General features: G+C 44.1%; 1 protein-coding gene across 2 annotated transcripts in view; it reads right to left on the reverse strand.

The window, feature by feature from the left end:
- LOC148508681 (cyclic nucleotide-gated channel alpha-2-like) overlaps positions 1-22,698 on the reverse strand; it is a 260,462-nt gene that overhangs the window by 62,370 nt on the left and 175,394 nt on the right. The window lies entirely within an intron of this gene.

Below are 22,698 nucleotides of genomic sequence, written 5' to 3' on the forward strand. Positions count from 1 at the left end.
GCCTGCTCCCTTCCAGCAACCTCTCTCCCTCCCCCTCTGCTTTAGGAGCAAGGGGGCACAATTCATTAAGGGAGGATTCTCCTCTTTTGTTTAGTAACAGGGTCACCATCCTCAGCCATTTCTGTTCCGCCCAGGGACCCCCGTACACCCATGGTGGCTACATAATCCACCTCTCCCTCTCCAGCAGTAGCCCAGTTTGCCCCTTTGTACTCTGGCTACCCACATTCCCAGGTGAAGCAGAGCCTCTTATTTTACCAGGATAACATGCCCACTCCAATATGTGATGACCCCTGGTGTTCCCATGCATGACCCCCTGTCACTGGGGGCCGCAGATTTTAACTTTTTACCAGCCATTCCCACCCCGCCACTCCATCCCCGTGGACATCCCCACGCTGACTCCACCTCTGCCATCTGGGCCAGTTTCCTCCCCCTCCACCACCCCCTATTTTTCATGAAACCCCCCACCCTCCCCCCCGCCGACACGTGGTGGCCTTGCCAACTCTGCCTTCCGCACACTGTTGTTTTGAGCCCTCAGATTCCCGTTTATGTGGATTGAGCACAGTCAGTGATAAAACATCGTCGACTCAAGCCGTGGTGGGTGCACTGCGCAGCGAGGGACAGTATTTATATTCGCAGTCGGCTGTGGCTGGACCGTCTACTGCTGATCCCCCTTGGCACAGCGCCTCCCCCTGCATCTGATTCTTCTAGCAGTTCTTCTAGCTCTGCAGGCAGGCAGCATAAAATTAATGAAATATTTAGCGCAGAAGCTTAAGGGAAGAAGGGTAGCCCAAAAGGAACTAGGGTAGAGTCCGCTACTAAGGTACCAGATGCTGCTGGGGACGTGGTTCATTGCGCGAACACTGCTATTCTTAGGGGCCTACGATCAAAAGTACGAGAGAGAATTAAAAGAGGCAAATTTGTTGACATGTTCACAAATACTGCAGATGCTAAAAAGACGCTTGATTGGGTGAAGGCAGCAGGGGCGACAGCTGAGGAGGCTAGATGGTCCTATACAAACTGGTTGTCCGGCATGTATGTTTTTGCGGCCTGTTACTTAGAAACGAGGCCGGGTGAATACATGAATATATTGAAGTACATGCAATTAGTCCATGGCATGTGTAACTCGGCTAAAGGGAATGCGTGGCGTCAATACGACGAAACTTTAAAAAAAAAAAAGCAAGAGGGTCAGGATGTAGTCCAATTTGGCTTCAAAGTCGTCGAGGTCTGGCTAGAAGTCAATCAGAAAACCGAAGCACCCACGGATTCAGGCATGGCCAAGAAACAGCCTTTTCCAGTGCGTTTCGCACCAGCGGGGTCGGTCGTGCTAAATGTTATGCTTTCAATAACGCCTAATGCAGCAGATGTGCAGGTTGTAGATATCTGAACATCTGCATTCTGTGCGGTGGTGGTCATCTGGCCAAGGAATGCTCCTGCGGTGTCAAGGCAAAATCACCCATCAATTTAGCTGAGTTGGAGAAGTGGTTAGGCTGCTATCCTCTCAAAGTGCAGGCGGCCTTTTTGCTCAACGGTTTTAAGAATGGTTTTTGCCTACCTTTAACTCACGATATTTAAGCAGTTTACAAATGAAAATTGTGGTCTGTTAGGGAGCATCCAGAAGTGGCCATGCGTAAGGTGAATGCTGAGGTACAATTGGGCCGCATGCACGGACCCTTTTCCTCTCTCCCCATGAAGGATCTGTGCATCTCATCATTGGGGGGTGATTCCACAGAAAGAACTGGGCAAGTTTCAGTTAATTCAGCACCTTTCTTACCCGGGAAGGAGGGTCGGTCAACATGCCCTAAATTTGGAGGATTGCAGAGTGAGATACCAGTCATTCCAGCAGGCCCTAGAAATTGTACAAGGGTTCGGCAGGCGGGCTCTTTTAGCCAAGGTGGATATCGAATCCGCCTTCTAGATTGCTGCTGATTCCTTTAAATATATGGGTTTTAAGCGTGCAGGACAGGGTAATGTCGACAAATGTCTCCCAATGGGTTGTTCCATCTCATGTTAATTTTTCAAGTGTTTTAGTTCTTTTTTGCAATGGTGCGTGCAGGCAGATATGGGCCAAAGAGGCGTAGCCCATTACCTAGACAATTTCTTGTTGGTGGGTCCAGCGGGAAGTTTGGTTTGTGGTGATTTACTTTTCTCATTGCAAGCAATTTTTACCGCAATTGGGGTTCCCGTCGCACGGGATAAAAAGTAAGGCCCGTCTACTCGTTTATCGTACCCACCGGTAGAAATCGATACGTGTTGGGTCTTTGCTGTTTACTGTTAGAGAAGGTCAGGAAGTTAGGGGAGCTTTTGGAATCTTTTGTTTTGGTGAAAAAAGATTTGGCTTAAAAAATTGCAATCTATTTTAGGCCTTTTGAATTTTGCTTGCAGAGTGCAAAATCTCACCACCTGGTTCGCATATCGCACGACATGCGGGAGGACCTACGCGTATGGCTTACGTTTTTACGGGAGTTTAACGGGGTGCGTATATGGCTTCCGGCATCGGTAGACAATTACAAACTTCAGTCATTCACGGAGGCATCGGGTACGTTAGGTGTTGGAGCATTCTTGGAAAGCGAATGGTGCGCAGAACCTTGGCCCGAATCGTGGAGAAGGCACGGCCTAACCGTGAAGCATGCTGCATTTGGAACTTTTTCCAATCGTGGTCTCCGTAGAGCTGTGGTCCGATAAGCTTACCAATAGAAGTATTGTTTTTTGGTGTGATAACTTGTGTACACGCCATCAATAATCAGAGGGCAGAATCCCCCCGGATTTGCATTTATTGAGACATTTAACTCTTTTATGTTTGCACAAAAATATTGAATTCTGGGCTCGCCACGTCCCAGTCGTGGAAAACAAGATTGCCGATGCCTTGTTGCATTTTCAGTGGGATATGTTTAGGGATGTGTCCCCGGGCGCTAGTGCGTTTGGCTTATAATATCCTCTACATTTCTGGCAGATTGTCAAGACAACATCGAAGGACTTGCATTGATGTCATTGCCCCAAGTACGCTGAGGACTTATTCGGTGGCTTGGAAACATTGGCAAGGCTTCCTAGCCTCTAGGGAAGTAAGCCGATTCACTACTGTATGTTATAATTCGTTTGGGATTGGCACTATATGGTACGTTCTAAAGCTGCCATGTCGGCTGCTCTGTCCGGCATTTCTTTTTCAAAGTTACATGGTGAGACAGACCCCACAAAATCCTTCCTGTTAACTAAAGCGATGGGGGTTGGGCGAAGGAGTGCATTGTTTCGGGGGTCGCGGCGGGCGAGTATGAAGCAATTCTTTTTAGTTTGTTGTTCTCGTTAGCTTATTTCGGTGCATTTAGATTGGGGAATTGGTGGCGATTAATAAGACCTCTACATCATCAGGTTTGATTTTCAGAAAGTGGTAGTTAAAAAGGACCTTATTTTATGCCGTATTCACAAATCTAAAACCGATCAGTTAGCTAAAGGGAAATGGATTTCTATTCCGGCGCATGTGGACACCAACCTCAATCCGGTTATTTTTCCTGAGCACTTTAACAGCGTGAGTCCCTTTGGTGGCACTCAATGGCTTGTCCACGCTGACCGGACCCCACTGTCTAAATTTCAATTAACAATGGTTTTTCCAAATTGTTTGATTGCGCTGGACTTGCCTTTAGATCAATTTGGAGCGCACTCGTTTAGAAAGTAAAACTTATTTGCCGGGGGATAAGCCGCATGATTAACCGCGTTGCTGACGAGTTTGTTGGGAATCCCAGGGGCCTGCTGCCACTTTGGAGTTTGAGGGCTTTTCAGTTTTATCCTCACAGAGGTTTTATGTTTTCACCTTCAACTGGGTCACCCAACTATTGTTTTCCTTCACTTGGCTAGGTCTGACGTGATTAACCTTTGTGCAGGTACTTCCAGGATTATTAATTGTTGGTTGTAGCTCATAGGTAACTCCTCCATCTACTGGGCTAGCAAGCATCCTTTAGCTTTTCAAACCCGTAATTCGTTAGGTGCTAGCAAGGTGCAGTGGTTTGGATTTAGGGGCATGCGCTGGTCCGGCCTTTTAAATGCATTATGGTCGGTGGAGGCTATATTTGGGGCCCCTGACTGGTTAGTAGTTCATTTAGGTGGCAACGACCTAGGTACTTGTAAAGGCATTGAACTCATACATGCAATTAGATGGGATTGGCAGACAATCATAGATGGCCAGGTGTAGGTTTGGTGTGGTCAGAAATAGTGCCAATGCGATTTTGGAGAGGGTCTCAAGGGGGTGTAGCATTGGATAGGGTACGTAGAAAAGGTCAATGCAGCAGTTTCCAGGTTTGTCACCAAAATGGGCGGGCGCGTGATCAGGCATCCACGCTTAAGACACGAGGAAGAGAGTTTTTATAGGCCAGATGGAGTACACCTCCCGGGCATGGGCCTGGAATGGTTCATTAAGGGTCTTTACTTAGGTCTTCCTTGAGGTTTGAGAATTTTTCTAGATGGGTGGCGGGGCTCAGTTATTTTAGCGGAGCTTTGGCGGGAAGCAGTGCTCCTGGGCAGCCTATTATGGCATTAAGAGTGCCTGGGTGGCATTTTCCTCTTGATAGCGGCAAGTTAGTCATTCTTCTAAGGGGGGGACTAGGCCTTCATCTAAGGGAGGGGTCAAGGCTGTGCCAATTAGAGGGGAATGGTACCACTTCAGGCCAGTTTACGTTAGGGTAGGGATCTGTCCTCTTTAACGTTAGGGTGGGGATCTGTCCTCTTAATTTAGTCTAATACTATATCAGACTGTGGTCCCGGAGCACTGCTTTTTACTGCCACCGATCTTTCAATTACAATTCTAATTTGATCAATTAATTTACGGGTGTGTCCTCTTTAAATTCCACATATGCCTCTCAGTGTTTATTTCTAGTTATTGGTTATGTACATAGCAAATCATATTATTAAAATAATCGGTGACTTATGTTCCAATCCCTTGCTTGGATAGTTGTTAAGTAGCTACTGTAGTATTAACAGTGGAAAACATTAGTGTTTCTGAATCAATGAATCAATGTTTAGGAATAAAAAAATGATAAAAACATTGGTACTGTCAATGTTTTATTTGATGTCCCATCTCTATTCGCAGGTGTCTGGGTAGGGACAAAATGATGCAAGTATTTTATTCATATCACTTTGGTTCTTTCCCCTCCCCATACAAATATATGGAAACCCTGTGTTTGAACATGTGGCCAGCACCAACTAAAGGAAATTACTTGCCCAGTGACTAACGCTGTAAAAAATAACTTAAAAGAACATACAAATCTGCAGTCAGTATTGCGGACCAGTAAATAAAGTCCACTATGCTAGAACAACAGTGATAAATGAGGATTGGTTACTTGTTATAGGATTAGAGAACACAGCTGGCTGGAGAGAGAAAGGAATATTCACTAACATTAGAAACATTGTGCCTGATTCAGAGTTGTACACAGCTCACACAGCAGCTATGTCTTTGTACACAGCTGCTGTGCAAAAATATGCAATAAGCGTCTGTAGTAGAAAGATGCCCACTGCATGCTTCTGTGATCCATTCCGATGCAGCATCAGATCATTTCAGATTACTCAGGATCAGTGCCAGATTTTACCTAGAGTCTGCCACTTCAGACTGTGATAGAAGAAAGAGTTTCCCATAGAAAGCCACTCCCCTGCTATTATGGCAGCCCTTACTAGCCTCTAGGGGCTGCAGCCGATGCAGTCCCTAGAAGCCGGACAGTTTTAAATTGTGTGCATCCACACAATTTAGACCCCCCTGGCCACACAGATAAGGAGCCACCGCTTCTCCAGATGGCCGTGTATTTCACGCATCCAGGGCCAGTAAAGCTGCGTGTTAGGACGCAGACACTGGCCTCTGTATTTCAAAAATAGCAATATTGTGCACAAGCTTATTTGTACTTGATTGTGCAAGTGCTGCTTGTAAGTGTATTCATTACAATGTTCAGTCTATGTGCCAGTATTTTCTTTTTCATGTAGGTCTTTCCTCTCTAATTAACTATGTGGTGGTGCACTGCAGGGAATTGCATTGATTCCTCAAGGAGTTGCAGGTGACTAACAAATCTACTAAAAGTTGGTTGCCAGAACAATTTGTACTGGATGCGCTCACTGTCCCCTGGCTTGGAAACAACTGTTTAACAACAAACAATAACTATATGTATTGTATAAACTATAAAACCTTTTATGAGGCTTTAAAAGTTAAAAAAAAATCATCATCATCATCATAGTATGGTGTAAAGAACTATTCCCCCCTCATTTACTGGACAGACCTTACTTTTTGCCATTTAATGTTGACAAATGAGTTAGTTTAATGGGCCCCATATATCTGCGATGGATTGGGGCAATTCCCTAGTCCCCGAATGCCGTGGTCAGGGAATCGGTGAAATCCAACAGGTTGGATTTCAGTGACTTGCCAATCGCAACCAATGATCGTGATCAGCAAATCGGGGATTTGGTTTTTTAGCGGATTGTCGATCATCAATGGCTACAGATAGGTGATTCCGGTCACATCAGGGAATCAGCAAGAAGATATATGGGGCCCTTAAGGGGGAAATGTATAATATCTTCTAAAGTGGAGACGTTGCCAATAGCAACCAATCAGCTTCCAGCTATCATTTATGTAGCACAGTCTATTAACTGACATTTAGGCTGCGATTGAATTGTTATTGACGCCCCCTGCTGGGCTTCTATACTAATAGGCCCCCGATGGAGCAATTCAATTATTTCTCTGTTCAGACGACCATTAGTAGTTATCGCAGCCACTAACACCAGGCTAAACCCATCTAAAGAAGTGGTTAGGGCGCCCAAAAAATGGACTTTAGGCACATTTCTTCTCGCATCTCAGCTTTAGGTATCCAAACAGAGCAACAATTTGTTTGCTCCAACGGGCGCCTATTCATATAGACATCCAGCGGGAGACGTCTATAACAATTGAATCGCCCCTTTAGGAGCTGACTGGATGCTGTGGGCAAATGTTTTACTTTTTCTGTGCAGGTCTGATACATCTCCTTACTTTAAATGGAAATAATTCCTTGCTTTTAGGTTTATTAGATCAACGATATAAAATGTACAATTGTTAGAGAGGAAAGTGCTAGATGATGAAGAAAATATTGTAGCAAAGGATGTTCACGCAGTTGAGCGATTATCGGTAATCTGCACATACGTCAAGTTTCAATACCAGTTTTGCTCACAGTGAGGATTTATTTGCAAAGGGAAGAAGGGACCATTTGTGGTTGGCAACGGGGAGGGGGGGAGGCAGCAACATAAACACAGGCATGTTGTGACTGTTCTCAGTGTGTGTCTCAGCCTGCAACTGGCTCCCCGTATGTAGTAAAAATGGTTATGGTCTTTCAGTTCCCACGACCATTCTGTGCGACCACAGGGTTACTCAGAACGCCGATTATACACTGATCTGCAACCGATGCTGCATACAGTATTTGTAGGCAGCCGTTTGGATTTGTGAAGCCGTCTGTGGGCGTCTCAATATAAATCCAGATGGCTGTGACATTTGCATATTTTGGCGCTGCCCCTGCGTGTAAATTTGCAGCTGTGGTGGCATTAGCTAACATCTCTGAATCAGGCCCATTCTTCAAATTCATCTTTTATATTGCACATATATAATACAATCTGCACTCACATTTGCCGAGCAGTAATAAGCATGTGAACAATATTACTGTTTTTGAGTTCCACTTCTTTTTTTATCCACAACTTAAGTACAGAATGCAACTCTGACCCCCAATGTGACAGATTGTACCTTTATTTATGTCTCTATGGTTGGCATCCCATTGTTGAAACAAAGAAAATTAAATTTTTCAATTTAACTAGAAATTAAATGTTTTTAAATTGCTCCACAGACTATTCATCTATTCTGCATTTGAATGCACATTTCTTAAGGAGAATTTGGCCTTAAGTGTTTCATGTAGAATTACACGTATATGGCTTGTACACCTGGGATATACCCCAACCACTCCATAGAGCTGAATGATTTCAACTTCATTGTCCATGCTCTATATCATTCACTTTAATCTATACTTAATTCTGCTGCCCATCTAATTTACCTATTCCATCGCTCTGTGGGTGAGGTAACACCCCACTGCCAACTACTTCCCTGGCTCCACATTTACACCAGAGTACAATTCAAACTTCTTACCCCCACATAAAATGCCCTAAATCACGCCACTGCCTCTACATATTATTTGATTTCTGCTCACACACTTACCACTGCCTCATCTTAACTTTGGGCATCCCCTTCTCACTCCTGCTGCCAAGATTTCTCCCATGCTGCCTCACTGCTCTAGAACTCACTGCAACACTCTATCTATCTCCAGTATCCATACCTTCAAACAAGCCCTTAAGTCTCAACTCTTCATAAAAGCCTATCAACCCTTCTCATAACTCATTACTCTATATGTCTGACCTCCCACCTACTCTCACCCTCCTGGTCACACCCCACCCTTTAGACTGTAAGCCCCAAAGGTAGGACCCTCTTCTCTCGTTCTCTACTCTAAGCACTATTCCTATCATCAGTGCACCTCATCTCTCCTGGCTCTCATCCCCCACCAGTGTCCAACCACTGGATGGTTACAGGATCACTGAATGCTTCCTACACCTTCCCATGACCCCGTAACAAAATTTCACTGCTTGCTTTTCTGGCCATAATGAGTTGTTCTACCGTTCCCCTCGCTTCCCCAATTCCCCCCACATTGTGCTTGTTTGTATTATTTTTTTAATAGTTATACTATGTTATGTTATACAATTGTTTTGTTATCCTTGTACAGCACTGCTGACACTTAATAATAATAATAATTATTATTTGTCGAAGCCGGATGATTGGCTGAGACCAAATCTTAAATTAATATCTGGCGACGCCATCTTGTGTCGCCTCTGACGACGCCATCTTGCGTCATCAGCACGAAACCATTGTGTACGATGCTATAATAAATTATTAGCATCGTGAAACTGCTTTGTTCCCTTGTATTGTGAAAAGTCCTACCATAACCTATATACACATTAAATAATACATATAAAACACATAGACGCACAACGCACAGTTGCGCCGTACATCAAAGCACAGATAAGCATAAAACACATAGACGCACAGTGCATACTAGTGACTTTGCACAATAATCTCACTTTCACACATGCAATCTCTTATAAAAAGGTTCCCAAGCATTAAGCTTAATATTAGAGGTTTTATTCGTAATTAATTATGTTGTGAAATGAATGTATTTGATATTTAAGGTTTAGTATATGGTAGACAAGTCATGTTTGGTACCATTCTGAATCAGTGTTTATTTGCAGATTTCCGGTTCTATCAGGAGTTCGCATCATACGTCTGCAAGTTATGAATTGTATGAAATTAGTGGTTAGAATGTAAAATCTGTATGTAGTGTCATTTACTAGTTTAAACCAGTTCTTCGGCGGGAAAGATACACAAAGAGCCGTTGGAGGGCTGAACTATCACTGTACAAACTAGCCTATGACCTGCATTGTACCAGAAGAAACAAGAACTAATGGATTTATGCCAGCTCATTTCTATTGTATTGTCTACTCTCTTAAAGATATATATATTAGCACTCTCGGTCCAATAGTCAGTCATATTCTTCTTTCTTTCTTTGACGGAGGCTTCACGTTTGATGCCGGGAAATCTGGATCCAGAGCGCTAGCATATGTATCGGCTGTACCTTTTAATTTAATTGTCTTTTGCGCTAATGGTGTTAGATCAAAGCGTGTAACTTTCTTTTATTGCAATAAGAACTTTTGTGCTTTGAAACCACAATATAAGTCTGGAAAGCAATTATTTCTTATGCAACTTGTAGCACTAAACAGCGACATTTTGGGTATATAGATTTAGGGCTATCAATAGTTGGGGGCTCGTAGTTTGGATGCCATGCTACTGAGAGATCGCAAAACAGCGTACGGATCTCAGTTTCGCAACAAAGGGTGGAAGGCGCTACAAACAGGAACGAACGCACTGTGGCCCTGATTCAGAGCCGGACGCTCTGACCAGAGCGCTTGCTCTGAATCATGGCCCACCTCCATTAATATGGAGCGTCCTCCTGGACGCTCGTATAGCTGTGGGTTACCACCCACAGCATATACGAGCATGCAGGATGATGGTCGCGATGGTCTTGACCATCGCGACCATCGAAACTGCGAGCAAAAGCCTGCGGTTGAGTTTTTCAACCGCAAGGCCAGGAGTGATTTTGGCTCTATCAGAGTCAAAATCACTCCCACTGACATCACTAGTGATGTCAGTGGGGCTGGCTTCAGACAGTAGGCGTTCCCTTGGGAACGCCTACGTCTGGCAGGCATGCCCACCAAAGGGGGCGTGCTGTCAGTCAACATCGACAGCACGCCCCCTTTGATGAGACACTCTGAGCGAAGGAAAGTCCTTCGCTCGTCGTGTCTTGTGCATGCGCACGACGGAGCTCCCTCATGCGCATGCGCAGTGGGGACCATCGACCCACTTGCGAGTGGACAGCCGCTCACGAGTGGGTCTGAATGAGGGCCTGTGTTCGAAACCTGCACAATCTGGTGTAGTGAAACCGATATCCGTTGTTATGTGATTTCAAGGAGTGCTGACTAGGACCTGGGGCAGGAGAGAAAAGTTTGTTTCTTTGTCTGTATGGGGTTAGAGTGCGAGTCGCACAATAGCTTATACGTGTTTCCTGTATTGCTGCCACGTGTTTAAACAATCGTTCTGATAGTATTGTTGTATTGATAGCGTGATTAACTTCTAAATCATACTGCCATATTAGCGAAAAGTCTAGTTTCTGCGCAGAAAACTAAAGGTGTATGAAAGCAGACGTGTGCTTGGAATGTAGATAGGGACTGTGTGTCAGACCTATAGGCGAGGTACCGTGTATTGGACCTGAAAGACTCAGTAGGTGTTTGACGAGGCAGAAAGCTACTGAGTATGTACACATAGCAGGTGTATTGCAGCAAGGACAGGGATTTTGTACCTTGAAGAGAACAAGGGGTTTTCGAAATTTGGCTCCCAATAGTAGTCGCAGAGCCCATTGATAGACCGCACGGTTGGGTAGACTGTGATTGTGACTTGGGTTGTAGTGGAGGAAATCACTGGAAATGGTAAGTGTTATTGGAACACTTAAATTCTAACAAGGGAGAGTACTCAAAAAGGGTGAGCTACTGGACAAGGGCTGAAAGGTGTCCGGTAAGACAGTATAATTGTATAAGACGTTATTCTGTTCCTCGTTGTGCGCGCTGTCCATAATGGGTAGCGGGCCAGTTGTGCACAACGGGATAGGAGTGCGTGAACATAGCTCCGTTTTAATCATTCACCAGTCCACATTCGCTAGCGATAATTTGCCTAGCGTTTTCCCAGATGGGTGCTAAGCAGACGCTGGGAGTGGTCGACGATGTGCTGCTTGTGGAAGGGCCGACAGAGTCGGTAAGGCATATAATGTATACAAAGTATGGTGCGTATGCAACTGCATACTGTGATGTATGGGTTAAGATGACCGAGAGATGTGTGAAACCTTTTCCTAAAATTGGCAGTTTTGATGTGGAGGTGTTGAATAATGTTAGAGACAGCATCTGTGTGGTGAAATCTCTAAAGAAACGAATAAAGTAAAATGATTTTTGAAATTATGGCAGCATGAGGGGAACACGTGGTTGAGTGGCGTGCTCACATCGCTAAGTAGCGTCGTGAGCACTACGCAAAAGGGTGTGCACGCGACGCAAAACACGCAACGCACCTCAAGGGAGCATGCAAGCGGCGCTAGTTAGCGTAGGGTGTGCGCCACAAAGTAGCATACACGCACCACAAGGTAGCGGCGCTAAGGGTAAGGGTATTCACGCATGCGCACCTCCACCGCCCTATGCGGCTGAAGGTGATGGTACAGCCGATACTAAAAATAATAAAAATGTAACAAGTAATTTGTACCCTATCCTGAGTAATCATAAGGAAAATGTTTGTGTAGATCATGAACCTGTTGAAATGTCAGCCATTGCATATGCAGTAAATCTGTTAGACACAGCACTACACCTAGAAAGGGAAGTGATCCAACCAGCTGTATCAGCAGAAGGGATCCCATCAGTTATACCAACAGTAGAAATTGATTAAGGTAATACAGTGCGTAGTTGTAACAGATTGAACCCCCAGAGTACTAAGGTAAAAGTTCCCATAAGTAACCCTAAAATATAGAAAACTGGTAGGTGTCCATCCTGTCTGGACAATAACTGTTCCCAATGGGAATCTGGACGGAAATGGTGTAGTACCCACAAGGGATGTAGCAATGCATTGTCCATGGACAAGAGCAGAGCTACATTCAATAATGACAGAATTTCTCGACCCTAGAAAAGAATTAGTTAAGAGCCAAAAATTTGTAAAAGATTTAGGTAATGCTCATGAGCCAACTAACAAAGATTGGCGAGTGGTATTACGGGCATGTCTTCCATCCAATACTGACGTGAAAAAGTTTATCACGGATTGTGTATTGAATGGAGATAGTCCCTTAACCGATGAGAACAACGAAGGTAACATCACATGCATAGTCACCCAATTGGCCATATATTTTCCAGTAGTAGTGAACTGGAGTAAAATTTTCACCATCAGGCAAGAGGATAGTGAGTCTGCAGCAGATTATTTTACCTGAGCACTGCTGACAATCACCCAATATACAGGCACAGAAAATATAAAATACAACAAACACCACAGGGAAGTAGCTGTCACGTTACTTATGGATGGTCTCAAAGACACTCTAAAGACCTGGGTTCAAACCTCTCAACCTAACTGGAGAGGAATTACTGTAGATGCCCTCAGGGAATCAGCTATAGAACATGATAAAAACATCCTCAGGAAGAAGGAAACACAAAGTGAGAAGCTAATGGCTGTTAGCATTCAAGCTTTAGAAGGATTGTACCCACAGCCATAAACACCTATCAATATACCCAGCCACAAACCTCGTACCACACACAACCCCAAACTCTCCATGCACAACAACCCACACAGTGACAACCAAGATGTTACACATGTAACCAGAGAGGACACATAAGTCACTGTCAAGAGAGAAAATGGGGGACAAATAATAAGAAAATGCATAGGTTCATACCAAAAGGATACCAGCAGAATGTAGGAAATCCTCAGCATTCGCCGGCTCACACAGTGGTTGTGAATGCTTTACTGGTGAATGATAGTCAACTCTAGGGGTCAGGTCATACCTGTAGTATATAGCCAGTCAGGTTAACTGAGAGTACTAGGGAAGAACCTACAATGACAGTAGATATAGCTGGTACTAAACACTATTCTTGTAGACACAGGGGTGACCAGATCAGTGTTAAATTCTCCATCAAATTTACAGGTGACCAACAAGACAAGGAACGGGTAAAGTACAGCATTATCCGTTTACAAAATCTGCAGAGGTTACTATCGGACCGCTGCAAACTAGGCATTCCTTCTGGCAGCAGCAGCTTCTACTAACCTATTGGGAAGGGATTTGTTATGTAAAATGGGATGTGTCATTTACTGTACCCCTGATAGTATATTCCTAGATATTCCAGAGAAGGTTGCGCATGAGGTAAGGGATGTATTGGACACTCCACAAAGTTTAATGCTTCACTCTACCGTTTTAGAACAAAGCCCACCCCAAGTAAAAGAGATGTTATCTCAAATACCAGGTTCACTTTGGACCAAGGATGAACAGGACACTGGATTGATGGCAAATGTATCTCCTGTAATGGTAAATTTAAAAAGTAATAGGCAAGCTCCAAAAATTCCCCAATACCTGTTAAAACCAGAGATAGAGCTAGGGGTTTATCCAATAATTGAAAGGTTGTTACAACAGGGGATTTTAATCCATACAACTAGCCCAGCTAATAGTCCCATATTTCCAGTGAAGAAGGCTGGGGGGAGGGGCTATAGGTTAGTACAGGACCTTAGGGGTGTAAAAGTTGTTGAGAGCCAATTCCCCGTAGTGTCCAATCCAGCTGTCATCCTCATGCAAATTCCAACATCTGCATCCCATTTTACTGTCATTGACCTATGTTCTGCTTCTCTGTCCCTCTTCACCCTGACTGTCAGTACCTATTTGCATTTACATACAGAGGAGTACAATACACATGGACACGATTACCCCAGGGCTTCATAGACAGTCCCAGTATTTTCTCTCAAGCCTTACATGACTGTTTGCAAACTTTTCAACCAGGCAATGGATCTGTTCTAATTCAATATGTAGACATTTATTGTTGTGCTCTGATTCATTTATGTCATGTCTAAATGATACTGAACTACTGCTGCTTCATCTCTCACAGACAGGACACAAGGTTGCTAAGGACAAATTACAGCCATACCAGACTAAGGTTAAATACTTGGGACACTGTCTAACCCAGGGCCTACGACATTTGACAAATGACAGAATACAGACCATGACACTACTGCAGAACCAACAGCAAATCCGTACCTTCTTGGGCATGTGTGGATACTGCAGGACGTGGATCCCAGGTTTTTCTATTCTGGCCTTACCTTTGCAGGAATTGGTGTCATCCTTAAAACCCGACCGTGTCACACACACTTACACACTGAGGAAACAGAGCAGGCTTTCCTTGCCCTTAAGGACAGTATGACAAGAGCACCTGCATTGGGAATACCAGATTCTGAAAAACCTTTTGATTTATATTGTATGGAGGCTGATGGCTGCGCGGCAGGTGTCCTCACCCAAAAATATGGTGATGCTAGTAGACTTGTAGCATACTACAGTGCACAATTGGACACTGTGGCAAGATCACTCCCAACGTGTTTAAGAAGTGTAGCAGCAACCGCTCTTTTGGTCAGTAAGAGTGAGGATGTAGGATTAGGCCATGATATGATTGTTTATACATTACATGCTGTATCTGCTTTGCTGAATTCTGCCCAAACCAGACCTGTTTCCTCAGCTAGGTTCACGAAATGGGAACTAGCTCTAATGGCACTTGCAAATATCATCATTAAACGGTGCAGTACATTAAACTCAGCAACGTATTTACCAAATGTGCCTCAGGATGCACAAAGGGTGGATAGAGGTGAGTCGCTGGTTGACAGTGAGTTTTCAGGTATACTGATACACATGATTGTATGGAATATTTGAATCAGACCTTTACTGCAAGACCTGACATACGTGATACACCATTAGAAAATGTAGATGTGACATTTTACACGGATGGAGTTGTCAGAGACAAACTGACACAGGAGAGTTATGCACAGGTTATGCTGTTGTAGATGACGAGGATGTTGTAGAAGCTGAACCACTTGGTCCACCTCATTCAGCCCAGGTAGCTGAACCGGTGGCATTAAGGAGAGCGTGTGAACTGGCAGACGGTAAGTCAGCTAATATATACACTGACTCTAGGTATGCCTTCGGGGTAGTCCACGATTTTGGGGCTCTTTGGTGACATCAAAATTTTATGACAGCAGCAGGCACACCAGTTGCACACTCACACCAATAAAAGGACTCTTGACAGCAATCCAACTACCAAAGGCAGTAGCTGTCATCAAATGTAAAGCCCATACATGTGAAGAAGACCCAGTGTCATTGGAAAATAACAGAGCAGACGAAGCTGTCAAATGGGCTGCAGGGTTAAAAGTAAACATGCTAGTTGATAAAATGATGGTTTTTCAAATGATTGACACCCAGAAATTAATTGAGATGCAAGATTTGTGTTCCATACAGGAAAAGGCAGTCTGGAGATCAAAGGGATGTGGTCAAGAGTCCTCTGGACTCTGGAGAGATGAACAAGGTAGGCCGGTTGCTCCCAAGGCATATTACCCAACCCTGGCTGAGGCAGCGCATGGTTTGACTCACCTAGGAAAAGGAGATATGTGCAAGTTAGTCAGAGCATACTGGCGTGCACCTGGATTTTCTTCTGAAGCTGAAAAGAGGGCTATGTCCTGTTTGACTTGCTAGAGGAAAAATGTCAGGAAGACAATCCCTACCAAACCATCTCTTATCCCTCTGACAGACAAACCTTTTCAGGTAATACAAATTGATTTCATCCAAATACCACCCTGCAGGAACCTTAAGTATATATTAGTTTGTACTGATGTATTTTCTAATTGGGTAGAGGCATATCCAGCTGCCACTAATACTGCTGTTTTTACTAAAAAGATTGTTCAGGAATTTGTATGCAGATACGGTATATCTAGAATCATAGAAAGTGATAGGGGTACTCATTTCACCGGAGATGTATATCAGAACATGTGTAAGTTAATGGGTATTAATAGTAGGCTTCACACCCCTTACCTACCGCAAGCCAGCGCCAAGGTGGAGAGGATAAACAAATTGAGTAATATCATGGCTGAAACTGGATTGGGATGGCCAGAAGCCTTACCGCTCATGCTCCAGAGCATCAGGACCACTCCTAGATCCCCTCTTAATCTGTCCCCGTTTGAAATACTGTTTAGGAGAAAACCTCATTTGATTGTAAGTCCACAGGATGATCTGAAGTGTAATAATGAGGTTACTGTGAAATACTTTATAACAATGAGTAAACAACTAAAACAACAGCAGCAGAAATTGAAATTGTTATCACCTGACATGCCTGAGACAAACTGTCATGATGTTGAACCTGGAGAATATGTTATGATCCAAAATTTCTTACGTTCAGGTTGTCTGACAGATCGGTGGGAAGGTCCGTATCAAGTGTTGCTGACAAGTACGACATAATTGAAAGTAGCAGAGAGAGATACCTGGGTCCATTCCACTCACTGCAGAAAGGTCAATCACCCAGAGGAGATACAAGGCGGAGTCGAGACAAATAACGTGGACCTGTCGATTGCAAGCCTGTTCCGGGAGAATTAGAGGTAGCAGTGGAACTGAGATAGGGAAATTTTGCAGACCACTATTCCAGCAATGGAGTGGCGGGCTGGGGTTGTGTGTGTGTTTCCTTCCAGGGTTATCATTCATTTGTTTCGGGATTTTCTGTTTCTGTGACCGATGACAGATGATGGAGAGGGAGGTTGATGGTGATATCGATGGAGTGGGGTCAGGAGAAGGAGCAATAAAACCATTAGGGCGGTATTTGGCAAAACCCAGTACATTAATTAAGAGATCTGTCATCCTAGAAACTCGGAGTCAGTGTGAAGGTCTATTGTCTGAGGAATACTGTATGTGTGCAAACTGTGGATCCCTAATTGCTGAAAAGTGCATCCAGCGATGCCAGTCCAAGAGTAATCTGTATTTGGGCGAGCATCCCTTAGAGGATTACCATTCCTTAGTGGGTAAGGTCTTAAACCAGACTGAGTGTTGGGTTTGCACTCATGTGCCTCAGGGACAACATAATGTAGGTTTAGTACCACTCCCGTTAAATGTCTCTGAGGTTCTTGGATTACATAAGGGGAAAACGCTGGACGGGAAATATGTTAGGTCCAAACTTCCAAATTTCAAGCTTCACCCGTACCAAGTCGATAGAACTCTCTTATGTTTAAACTTCACCAATTTCAATAAACCAGGAAGTTGGGAATTGACTGGGAACAATCAGACAATGACCTCACGCAGAGCTGATAATGGACCACTAGATGATAAACTTGTACATGACATTACTAACAGTGGGAGATATTTCCGGTATAGGTATACTCGTAGTCCCATCAAGGAGATGGTTGGCAGAGTTCCAGTAGGGTATTGTGTAGATATTATACAACCAGAGACATGTATTAGCCAAATGGGAGAACCTGGGATAGGATCCTTTGTCAGAGAAATGTGTTTAATGGTAATGATGCATTCTATCCCTTATGTACTCCCAGACGATGTGTATTTTATATGTGGAAGGAAAGTGTACAAGTGGCTCACTCGAGTTCTGAAGGTTTATGTTATCTGGGAAGGGTACTCCCAGAGGTTATGACCCTTACACATGGTGAAATGCTTGGTATTCATAAAAACACACCATCACCATATCTTCATACACAGTATGAACACAGACAAAAGAAATATGATACCTGGTGATGTACATACAGCTACACAGTTGATTAGTGAAACTACTGACTTCCAAATTTTGGTAGCATTAGATCCCACCAGGATCGCTCAGGGTACTTTAAATTTTAGATACATCCAAGACCTTGCTAAATTGATAGACTATATCACCGAGATGTATGATGACACGTTCAAGTACACTGGTAAGGAGCTACAAGCCTATAAGAAAGAACTTGTGCAACATAGACTAGTGCAGGCTTGTCCAACTCGGGGCCCGCGGGCCGCATGCGGCCCAGGTCGGCTCGTAATGCGGCCCGCATACCTCTCAAGTGTCCCGGATTCAGCGGGACATTCACGATATGTCCCGCTGTTCCGGGATTGCTCACTAGTCCTGGCGCCCCCAGACCACGCCCCCACGCTCTCCTTCATTCACTGTGCCGCCAGCGTAATCACCAGTGGCGGGCTGGGCCGGGGGGCAGGGTGCCATGTGCCCCCCGGGCCGCAGCATCATGCGGGCCGCGGGCCGGTGCAGTCTGTGTCACTGTGACACAGACTGCACCGCGTGTGTAGTGCTGACCGGACGGAGTCCGGTCAGCGCTACACAGCACAAACACACAGCCGCCAGAGCCGGCAGCTTTGTGTTTGCTGTAATCAGCAGCCGCTGAGAGTCTGTCAGACTCTCAGCGGCTGCCGCTGCTCCCACTGCGGGAGCCATCTTCCGGCTCCCGCAGTGGGTAATGGGAGAGCCGTCGTCATGACGATGTCTCTCCCATAATGCAAAGTGGCCAGAGGAGCCGGTGGAAGCGTCGGGACCAGGAGCGGGAGTTTCAGGTAAGTGTTTTTTTTTTTTTTTTTTATTCTCTCTCTACTAGGGGGGGGATTACTATGGGGGCACTACCAAGGGGGGGATTACTATGGGGGCACTACCAAGGGGGGGATTACTGTGGGGGCACTACCAAGGGGGGGGTTACTGTGGGGGCACTACCAAGGGGGGGATTACTATGGGGGCACTACCAAGGGGGGGATTACTATGGGGGCACTACCAAGGGGGGTTACTATGGGGACACTACCAAGGGGGGGGATTACTATGGGGGAACTACCAAGGGGGGGTTTACTATGGGGGCACTACCAAGGGGGGGATTACTATGGGGGCACTACCAAGGGGGGGGATTACTATGGGGGTACTACCAAGGGGGGGATTACTATGGGGGCACTACCAAGGGGGGGATTACTATGGGGGCACTACCAGGAGGGGATTACTATGGGGGCACTACCAGGGGGGGATTACTATGGGGGCACTACCAGGGGGGGACTACTACTACTGGGGGCACTACAAGGGGGGGACTACTACTACGTTACTGTTATTTTATTTTATGTGCGGCCCAAACCAAGTTTTCATCTTCTAATGTGGCCCAGGGAAGGTGAAAGGTTGGACACCCCAGGACTAGTGTTACTGTCAAGCTGTAACTGTCAAGTGTTGCACTTACATCACAAATAATACTAGTGATACCAAAGAGGTGATAGACCGGAAGATGGATGAGATTCTGCAGCTGAAATAGGAATTTTGAAACAACCATAATGCCTCATTGACTGAGGTGGAGAAAAAGGTAGAAGAGTGGTTCTCATGGTTGAACCCTGTAAAATGGTTCTCCGGCCTAGGAGAGCGAGTTCAGGAAATGGTTGCTAGCGTAGGTAAGCTCCTGATCCTTGTGTCAGATGTGTTCCTGTTGTGTTGAAGTGTGGAAAATGTAATGCTAAGGTAAACCAGAGGAATGAAATTATGATGGTGGTTAGTAGTGATAGTATGAATACTAAGGTAAATGAAGAACTGCATTACAATCCTGAACTAGAATGTACCATCAGATGATGTATAGATTTAGCCATGCATGAAATGTATTATCAAATGTTATTTTAAACATCCTAAATAATGTAAGTCCCTATCCCCTTCAAGACTTCCTTTATAGGTTAGGTGCAACCCCACATCTTTCCCATGATCTCCCGAGATCCACGGTGTGCGTATAAGGTTAGTTTTATGTTCCTGCCAGGGGCGCATTATTGATGGTTTAAAGACCGAATTGTGCCATCCCATAATATAACATTAAATAATATTTTGTGGTGTATGACTAAAATAGATTAAAGACAGTAGGTGATAGCGTATTGTTTGCTATCAAAGGGTGGACTGTCAAAGCCGGATAATTGACTGAGACCAAATCTTAAATTAATATCTGCCGACGCCATCTTGTGTCGCCTCTGACGACGCCATCTTGCGTCATCAGCACGAAACCATTGTGTACAATGCTATATTAGATTATTAGCGTCGTGCGACTGCTTTGTTCACTTGTATTGTGAAAAGTCCTACCATAACCTATACGCACATCAAATAATACATATAAAACACATAGATGCACAACGCACAGTTGCGCTGTACATCGAAGCACAGATAAGCATAAAACACATGGACACACAGCGCATACTAGCGACTTTGCACAATAATCTCACTTTCACACATGCAATCTCTTACAAAAGGTTCCCAAGCATTAAGCTTAATATTAGAGGTTTTATTCGTAATCAATTATGTTGTGAAATTAATGTATTTGAAATCTAAGGTTTAGTATATGGTAGACAAATCATGTTTGTTACCATTCTGAATCACTGTTTATTTGCAGATCTCCGGTTCTATCAGCAAGGAGATCGCATCATACGTCTGAATTGTATGAAATTAGTGGTTTGAATGTAAAATCTGTATGTAGTGTCATTTACTAGTTTAAACCAGTTCTTCGGCGGGAAAAATACATAAAGAGCCGTTGGAGGGCTGAACTATCACTGTACAAACTAACCTATGACCTGCATTGTACCAGAAGAACCAAGAACAAGAACCAATGGAATTATGCCAGCTCATTTCTATTGTATTGTTTACTCTCTTAAAGATATATATATACTAGCACTCTCGGTCCTATAGCCAGTCATATTCTTCTTTCTTTCTTTGAAGGAGGCTTCACGTTTGATGCCGGGAAATCTGTATCCAGAGCGCTAATGTATGTATCGGCTGTACCTTTGTATTTAATTGTCTTTTGCGCTAATTGTGTTAGATCAAAGTGTGTAACTTTCTTTTATTGCAATAAGAACTTTTGTGCTTTGGAACCACAATATAAGTCTGGAAAGCAATTATTTCTTATGCGACTTGTAGCGCTAAACAGCGACATTTTGGGTTTATAGATTTAGGGATATCAATATATTATATTAGTAACAATAAGGGGGAGATTTAATAACGCTTGTAGAGAGATAAAATTGGAGACAAATAGCACCAACCAATCAGCTTTACAGGCTGTGGGGTCTATTTACTAAGCAGTGTTAGGAGACAGAGTGAAAAGTGATAACGTGCCAGCCAATCAGCTCCAAACTGCCATCTCACAGGCTGTGTTTGAAATATGACAGTTATGAGCTGATTGGTTGGTGCTATTTATCTCCAATTTGATCTCTCTCCAAGCTTTATTAAATCTCCCCCTAAATGCTCTATTTAAATATATTATTAGAATGACAAAACACAAATGAGAACTCCAGAACTCTGTGAGATTACCAGCTTCACTGCAAAATTCATTCATCTGTGCCACATCAATTACTGTACATTTCCATGTCTTTGTTATAGTAAAGGGATTGCATAATTAAATATATGTATATATGTTATGCAAAATGAAATGTAATTGGACTGCAAACTATTCCATTACAAAATATGGCATGCTTTCTAAGATATCAAAATCTATTATATATATACACACATATATATATATATATATATTTTTTTTTACAAATGTGTTGATAACATCAATTGAAAAACTTACATATGGTAGTACCCAAGATTGAATCAATGAGAATGACTCTACATCAAGTGTATTTTAATATCTCAATGACTCATGGCCTAGGCTAATTTATTTGCAAAATGTTCCACCTTGTCACCTGCTCATATAAAAGCAGCCATTTTGAGGGCTGAACCAATATCCAATCAGTGCCAGCTTATAGGGAAGGCAACCAGGGAACTTGTCAAGCGGTTCCAACACAACAGGGATGGGAAAGGGGAGACCGAAAACGTATAGGTCCCTATTGGTCTGCGATGTCACGCCCACTTGATTGGTGCTGTACATACAGACTGTGGAGTGTGGCAAGATGGAGCAATAGGCAGGTCTGTATAGAGCCTGGACGGGTTCGATACTGGCAAGGGGCATGGTCTAATGCAGGGAGGCACGACCACGCCTCCTTAAAAAAACAACCAAGCAAAAACACAGTACTTGCAGCGTGTTCCACAGGGGATGCCCAGGGGAGCAGGCAGATCCAGGTGGGGCGTGGTCAGTGCAATCGCTCTCCCCCTCCCATCAAGTGCAGGCAGAGGAGACTTCAGCAGCAGCCTCACTACTCTACGCAGCCAGCACACACCAGTGTATGCTGGGTGCTGTTGCTGCCGCCATAACTAAGCGTATGGAGGGGGGAGCAGTGGACCCGGGCCCCTCACAAGCACAGGCCCAAGTAATCAGTACCACCCCTCAGTGCCCCTGCCAATAGGGAGCTAAAGGCAGTTTGTGTGGCAGATGCTACACACTGGGCTAGGGGGTCCCTACAAATCACTTTTCCTGGTGCCCTCACTTTATCAGAACAACATCTTTTCTGGTTTTAGTTTTACAAATAAACAATTATTATTAAGTATTTATTACATCTGATCTATAAAATATTATAAACCAGGGTAGAATCCAATGTAGATAAAATGGACAGTTTCACTTTTTGGGAAGAATTCAAATCAGTGCAATGTGCCATGATGACCGACTGCATT

Source organism: Taudactylus pleione, unplaced genomic scaffold, assembly GCF_031769625.1.
Source record: "Taudactylus pleione unplaced genomic scaffold, aTauple2 ptg000352l, whole genome shotgun sequence".
Classification (NCBI taxonomy): Eukaryota; Metazoa; Chordata; class Amphibia; order Anura; family Myobatrachidae; genus Taudactylus; species Taudactylus pleione.